The 8,344-nt window shown below is 46.5% G+C and overlaps 3 long non-coding RNA genes across 4 annotated transcripts; 1 reads left to right on the top strand and 2 right to left on the bottom strand.

Annotated features, from left to right (window-relative positions):
* Positions 1–1,261: 1,261 nt before the first annotated feature.
* LOC139025241 (uncharacterized) lies at positions 1,262–2,246 on the bottom strand. Its single transcript, XR_011476723.1, has 3 exons — positions 2,199–2,246; positions 1,711–1,784; positions 1,262–1,291 (listed from the first exon to the last, which is right to left on the bottom strand). It is a non-coding gene; the product is annotated as an uncharacterized lncRNA (long non-coding RNA).
* Positions 2,181–4,487, top strand: LOC139025243 (uncharacterized). The gene is made up of 3 exons (XR_011476726.1): positions 2,181–2,229; positions 3,120–3,170; positions 4,416–4,487. It is a non-coding gene; the product is annotated as an uncharacterized lncRNA (long non-coding RNA).
* On the bottom strand, positions 4,404–7,965 carry LOC139025242 (uncharacterized). 2 transcript variants are annotated; one of them, XR_011476724.1, is made up of 4 exons: positions 7,866–7,965; positions 6,018–6,084; positions 5,906–5,964; positions 4,404–4,461 (listed from the first exon to the last, which is right to left on the bottom strand). It is a non-coding gene; the product is annotated as an uncharacterized lncRNA (long non-coding RNA). The 2 variants fall into 2 exon arrangements; XR_011476725.1 differs by lacking the exon at positions 5,906–5,964 and having other exon boundaries at positions 4,404–4,470.
* Between the last annotated feature and the right edge of the window lie 379 nt (positions 7,966–8,344).

The following is an 8,344-nucleotide window of genomic DNA, read 5'->3' as shown; positions in this document are numbered from 1 at the left end:
CCCACTACCCTCCCAAATTAGAAACTCATATGGAGACCTAGGTATACTACCACCCCAACTACCACTATCCAAGATTAGAGCCATAAGGGCCACTAGCATCTTCACACCACTACACTATCAGATTAGAGCCAATAAAGGCACTAGGCAATCTACACCCCACTACCACTATCGAGATAGAGCCATAATGGAGACTAGGTATCTACCACCCCACTACCACTATCAGATTAGGAGCCATAAGGGCACTAGCATCTACCACCCCCCACTTACCACTAATCAGATTAGAGCCATAATGGAGAACTAGGGTATCTACACACCCACTACCAATATCAGATTAGAGCCCATAATGGAGACTGTATCTACCAAACCCTCTACCCCCTACCAGATTAGAGCCATAATGGAGACTAAGGTAATCCTACCACCGCCCACTACACTATCAGTTAAGGCCATAAATGAGAGACTAGGTATCTACCACCCCCACTACAACTGATCAGATTAAGCGCCATAATGAAGACTTGGTATCTACCCAACCCTCTACCACTACAGATAGAGCCATATATGGAGACTAGGTATCTACCCGACCCCACTACCACTTCAGATTAGAGTCATAAGGGGACTAGGCATCTCACCACCAACACTACCACTATCAGATTAGGCCATAAGGGCACCTAGGCATCTACACCACCGCTACCACCTGATCAGAATTAAGCCATAAGGGCCCTAGACAGGGTACCACCCCACTACCCCTATGCAGATTAGAGCCATAATGGAGACTATATCTACACAAGCCCCTACCACTACAGATTAGAGCATAATGGAACTAGCGTATCCTACCACATCATCCAGCCACTAACACTACCAGATTAGAGCCATAATGGGACTCGACATCTACCTACCCGCACTAACACTATCAGATTAGAGCCATACAATGGATGACTAGGTATCTTCCACCCACTACCACTACCAGATTAGAGCATAATCGGGAGACTCGGTATCTACCCACCTCCACTACCACTACCAAAATTAAGACACCATCATGGAGACCTAAGTACTACCACCCCACTACCACTATCAGATTTACGAGCCAATAAGGGCATCAGGCATCTATCAAACCCAACTACCATATCAGATAGAGCCATAAAGGCACTAGGCATCTACTCACCCTACCACTTCAGATTTACGAGCATAATGGAGACAGGTATTACCCCCCACTACCACTATCCAGAAGTTAGAGCCACTAAGGCACTAGGCATCTTCCAACCCACACCACACAGATTAGAGCCATAATGGAGGACTAGGCATCTACCACTCCCGCTACCACTATCAGAATTAGAGCCATAAAGGGCACTAGACATCGACCACTCCCCACTACCACTATCAGATTAGAGCCATAATGGAGACTAGGTATTACCACCCCACTACCCAATATCAGATTAAGCCGTAAAGGGCACTATGCATCTACCCACCCCACTATAACACTATCAGATTGAGCATAAAGGAGACTAGGTAATCTACCACCCACTACCACTAATCAGATAAGAGCCATAAGCGGAGACTCAGTCCTTTACGCACCTCATACCTCTATACGATTAGAGCCATTATGGAGACTAGTATCTACCACCCACTACCACTATCAGATAAAGAGCCATAATGGAGACTAAAGTATCTACACCGCCACTACCACTATCAAGATTAGGAGCCCATAATGGAGACTAGGTATCTTCCACCCCACTACCACTACCAGATTAGAGCCATAATGGAGACTAGGTATCTACGACCCCACTACACTACCAATTAGAGGCCACTAAATGAGACTAGGTATCCTACCACCCCACTACCTCTATCAAAGATTAGAGCCATGAAGGGCCCTAGGCATCTACACCGTCCCGCTACCAACTATGCCAGATTAGAGCCCATAAGGCACTAGACATCGCCACCCACTCACCACTATCAGATTAAGCCATACATGGAGATCCTAGGTATCTACCACCGACACTACCATATCAGATTTAGAGCCGCGTAAGGCACTATGCATCTACACCCCACTACCACTATCAATTAGAGCCATAAAGAGACTAGGTATCTACCACCCCACTACCACTCATCAGATAAGAGCTAAGGAGACTAGGTCATATTACCACCTCATACCTCTATCAGATTAGAGCCATAATGGAGACTAGGTAATCTAAAACACCCACTACACTATCAGATTAGAGCCATAATGGAGACTAGGTATCTACACCCCACTAATACCACTATCAGATTCAGAGCCATAATGGCGACTAGGTAATCTTCCACCCCACTACCACTACTAAATAGAGCCAATAATGGAGACTAAGTAATCTACCACCCGCCACTAACCAGCTACCAACATTAGAGCATAATGGAGACTAGGTATTAGCCACTACCTCCTATCAGATTGAGGCATAAATGGGAGAGTATGTTCCTTCCACCCCACTACACTATCAACTTAGAGGCCATAAATGGAGGACTAGTAATCCTACCACCCCAATCTTACTACTATCAAATTAGACGCCATAATGGAGACTAGGTATCTACCACCCCCTAACCAACTATCAGATTCGAGCCATAAGGGCACTAGGCATCTACCACACACTACTCTATCAGATTCGAGCCATAATGGAGCACTAGGTATCTACACCCACTACCACTAATCAGAATTAGAGCCATAATGGCAGACTAGGTATCTTACCACCGCCCACTACCACTATCAGATTAGAGCCCATACGGGCACTAGGCCATCTTACCACCACACTACCGACTATCAGATTGAGCCATAATGGAGAAGTATGTATCTTCCACGCCCACTACACTATCAGATTAGAGTCCACTAATGGAGACTAGGTATCTACCACCCACTACCACTATCAGATTAGAGCCCATCATGGAGACTTGGTATCTACCAACCCTCTAACCACACCAGATTAGAGCCATAATGGAGACTAGGCATCTACCACCCACACCTACCACTATCAGATTAGAAGCCATAAGGGCCCAGGCATGCTACCACCGCCGCTACCACTATCAGATTAGAGCCATCAGGCCTAGACCTCTACCCACCCCACTACCACTATCAGATTAGAGCCATAATGGCAGACTAGGTATCTACCACCCCACTACCACTACAGCATTAGAGCCATAATGGAGACTAGGTATCTGTACCACACCACACAACTACCAGATTTAAGCCCATAATGGAGACAAGAAATCTACCACCCCCTACCACATCAGATTAGAGCCATAATGAGACCTAGGTATCTTCCACCCGCACCTACCACTACCAGATTAGAGCAATAAATGGCGACTAGGTATCTACCACCCCACACCACTACCAAAATTAGAACCAATAATGGACTAGGTATCTACTCACCCCACCTACCACTATCAGATTAGAGCCAAAAGGGCACTAGGCATCATCACCCCACTACCACTTACAGATTAGAGCCGTAAAGGCACTATGCATCTACCACCCACTAACCACTATCAGAATAAGAGCCATAAAGGAGACTCAGGTATCTACACCCCACTACCACTATCCGATCAGAGCCACTACGGGAGACTCTCATTTACCACCTTCACTACCTTCTATCCAGATTAGAAGCCATAATGGAGACCTAGGTATCTACCACCCCACTACCACCATATCAGATTAGAGCCATAATGGCGACTAGGTATCCTCCACCCCACTACCACTCACATCAGTTGAGCCATAATGGAAGACAGGTATCTTCCACCACTACCGCTACCAGATTGAGGCCATAATGGAGAACTAGGTATCTACCCACCCCACTATCCACTACCCAAAATTTAAGAGCCATAATGGAGATAGGTATGCTACACTACCTCTATCAATTAGAAGCCATCAAGGAGAGTATTATCTTCCACCCACTACCCCTCTCAAGATTCGAGCCATAATGGAGACTAGGTATCTACCACCGCCCCTACTCCTATCAGATTAGAGCCATAATTGGAGACTAGGTATCTACCAACCCCACTACCACTATCAGATTAGAGCCATCAGGGCACTAGGATCCTACCCACCACACCTACCACTATCAGATTAGCGGCCATAATGGGCCTAGGTAATTCTACCAACCCCACTACCCACTAATCAGATAGAGCCATAAATGGAGCACTGGTATCTACCACCCGCACTACCACTATCACATTAGAAGCCATAAGGGGCACTAGGCATCTTACCACCACACTACACTACAGATTAGAGCCAGAATGGAGAATATGTATCTTCCCCACCCCACTACCACTAATCAGATTAGGCCATAATGGGACTAGGTATCTCCCACCCACTACCACACCTATCAGACTTAGAGCCATAATGGAGACTTGGTCTCCTACGCAAACCTCTACACTACCAGATTAGACCCAATGGAGACTAGGTATCTACCACCCCACTACCACTATCAGATTAGAGCCATAAGGGGACTAAGGCATCTACCCCCACACACCACATCAGATAGAGCCATAAGGCACTAGCATCTACCACCCACCGCTAACACTATCCAGAATTAGAGCCATACGGGCACTAGTCATCTACCACCTCCACTACACTATCAGAGTTAGAGCATAAGGAGACAGGTATCTACCACCCCCACTACGCACTACCAGATCTAGAGCCATAATGGAGACTAGGGTCACTCTACAACACCATACCTACTACCCAGACATTAGAGCATAATGGAGACTAGAGCAATCTACACACACTCACTATCAGATTAGAGGCCCATATATGGAGACTAGTATCTTCCACCCGCACTACCACTACCAGATTAAGAGCATAATGGAGACTAGGTATCTTACCACACCCTACCACTAACCAAATTAGAACCATAAGGAGACAGGTATCTACCACACCACTAACCACTTACCGATTAGAGCCATAAGGGCACTAGGCATCTCTCACCCCAACTTACCACTATCCCGATTTAGAGCCATAAAGGCATTGCATCTACCCCACCTCCCCACTCCCACTATCACTTTATTAGAGCCTATATGGAGACTAGGTATCTACCACCCCACTACCCACTATCAGATTAGAGCCCATAAGGGCACAGGCATCTAACCACCCCACTACCACTTATCAAGATTAGAGCCATAATGGAGACTAGGTATCTTACCACCTCTCCACTCCCACTATCAGATTAGAGCCAAAATGGGAGACTGGTCATCTACCAACCCTCTACCACTACAGATTAGAGGCCATAATGACTAGTATCTACCCACCCCCATACCACTAATCAGATTAGAGCCAGTAATGGAGACTAGGTTTTTCATACCAACATCCACTACCCACTATCAAACGATAGAAGCCATAATGGCGACTTGGTATCTACCACTCCTCCCCACTACCAGATAGCGCCATAATGGAGACTAGGTTATCTACCACCCCACTACCACTATCAGATTTTAGACGTCAATACAGGGGCCTAGGCATCTTACCACCCGCACACATACCTAAACTATCAGATTAGAGCCATAACGGCACTAAAGGGCATCTACCACCAAACCCGCTAACCGACTATCAGATAGAAGGCCATAAAGGGCAACTAACATTACCACCACCCACTACACCACTATCAGATTAGAGCCATAATGGAGATCGGTATCTAACCACCCCAGCTACCACTCCTCAGATTCGAAGCCATAATGGAGACTAGGTAATCTACCACACCACTACCACTACCAGATTAGAGGCATAATGGAGACTACGACATCCTACCACCCACTTAAATCACTATCAGATTAGGCCATAATGGAAACAAGGTTATCTTCCAAACCGCCACTACCATACCAGATTAAGCCATAACTGGCGACTAGGTATCTACCCACCTCCACTCCCAACTGCCCAAATTAGAACCATAATGGAGACTAGGTATTCTACCACCCCACTACCACTATCAGATTAGAGCCCTAAGGGCACTAGGCATCCTATCACCCACTACCAACATCAGATTAGAGCCATAAGGCACTAGGCATCTTACCACCGCCCCACTACCACTATCAGATTAGAGCCATAATGGAGACTAGGTATCTACACCACCACTACCACTATTCCAGATTAGAGCCCATAAAGGCACTAGGCTCTTCAACCCCCCTACCACTACCAGAATAGAGCCATAATGGAGACTAGGCATCTACCACCCCGCTACACTACAGACTTAGAGCCATAAGGGCACTAGACATCGACCACGCCCAATACCACTATCAAGATTAGAAGCCATAATGGAGACATAGTATCTACCACCTTCCACACCCAATATCAGATTAGAGCGTAAAGGCACCTATGCATCTACCACCCCACTACCACTATAGATTAGCGCCCATAAAGGAGGACTAGGTATCTACACCCCACTACCACTATCAGATCAGAGCCATAAGGGAGACTAGTCATTTTACCACTCACTACCTCTATCAGATTAGATGCCCATAATGGAGACTAGGTATCTACACCCCACTAACCACTACCAGATTAGAGCCATAACTGGAGACTAGGTATCTACTGCACACACTAACCACGTCCCAGATTAGAGCCATAAATGGAGACTAGACATCTACCACCAACTACCACTATCCAGATTAGAGCATAATGGAGACCTAGGTATCTTCCAACCCCACTACCACTACCAGATTAGAGCCAATAATGGGACGACTAGGGTATCTACCACCCCAACTACCCACTAGACCGAAATTAGAACCACTAATGAGACTAGGTATCTACCACCCCACTCCCACTATCAGACTAGCGCCATAAGGGCACTAAGGCAATCTATCACCCCACTACCACTATCGATTAGAGCCATAAAGGCACTAGGCATCTTACCAGCGCCACTACCACTATCAGATAAGAGCCATACCAAGGGAGAGCTAGTCCATGTTACCACTCACTACCTCTATCAGATTAAAGCTCATAATGGAGATAGGTATCTACCACCCACTACCGACACAGATTAGAGCCATAATGGAGACTAAGGTATCTACCACATCCACCTACCATTCCCCATTAGAGCCATAATGGAGACTAGACATCTCCACCCCACTACCACTCATCAGATTAGAGCCCCAATAATGGAGGACTAGGGTATCTTCCACCCCCACTACCACTACAGATTAGAGCCCGATAATGAGACCTAGGTATCTACACCCACTTACCCTACCAATTAGAACCATAATGGAGACAGGTATCTACCACCCCCACTACCACTTATCAGATTAGAGCCATACAGGGCACTAGGCATCTATCCCCCACACCGCCACTATCAGATTCGAGCATAAAGGCACTAGGCATCTATCACCCACTAACCACTATTCACGATTAGAGCCATAATGGAGACTAGGTATCTTACCAACCCCACTACCACTAATCGATTACGAGCCATAAGGGCACTAGGCATCTTCCACCCAACTACCACTACCAGATTAGAGCCCTAATGGAGACTAGGCATCTTACCACCTTCCGACACTATCCATTAGCCGCCATACGGGCACTAGACATCGACCACCCCATACCGACTATCAGATTAGAGCCCATAATGGGAGACTAGGTTATCTCACCAACCCCACTAACCACTATCAGATTAGAGCCGTAACAGGCACCTACTGCATCTACACCCACTACACTATCAGATTAGAGCATACAGGAGACTAGGTATCTACCACCCCACTACCACATCAGATAAGCGCCATAAGGGGAGAACTAGTCATTTACCACCTACTACCTTCTATCAGATTAGAGCCATTATGGGACTAGGTATCCTTACCACCCCCACTACCACATCAGAATTTAGAAGCCATAATGGAGACTCCAGTATCCTACCACCAACCCCTACCACTAATCAGATTAGAGCCATAATGGAGACTAGGTATCTTCCACCCCACTACCACTGACCAGGCATAGAGCCATAAGGAGACTAGGTATCTACGACCCCACTACCACTACCAAATTGAGCCATAATGGAGACTAGTATCTCCACCCCACTACTCTATCAGATTAGAGCCCATAAGGGCACTAGGCATCTACCACCCGCTACACTATCAGATTAGAGCGCATAAGGCCTAGAACTCGACCCAACCCCACTCACTATCAGATTAGAGCCATAATGGAGACTAGGTATCTACCACCCGTTCTCCCACTACCGACTATCAGATTAGAAGCCGTAAAGGCACTATGCATCCTACCACCTACCACTACACTATCAGATAGAGCATAAGGAGACTAGGTTCTCTACCCCACTCCTACCACTCTCAGATAAGATTCGCCATAAGGGAGACTAGTATTCACACCTCACTGAACCTCTAATCCGATGTAGAC

The sequence above is a fragment of the Salvelinus sp. IW2-2015 genome, unplaced genomic scaffold (genome assembly GCF_002910315.2).
Source record: "Salvelinus sp. IW2-2015 unplaced genomic scaffold, ASM291031v2 Un_scaffold2415, whole genome shotgun sequence".
In the NCBI taxonomy this organism is placed as follows: Eukaryota; Metazoa; Chordata; class Actinopteri; order Salmoniformes; family Salmonidae; genus Salvelinus; species Salvelinus sp. IW2-2015.
This window is presented reverse-complemented; position numbering and strand designations above follow the sequence as displayed.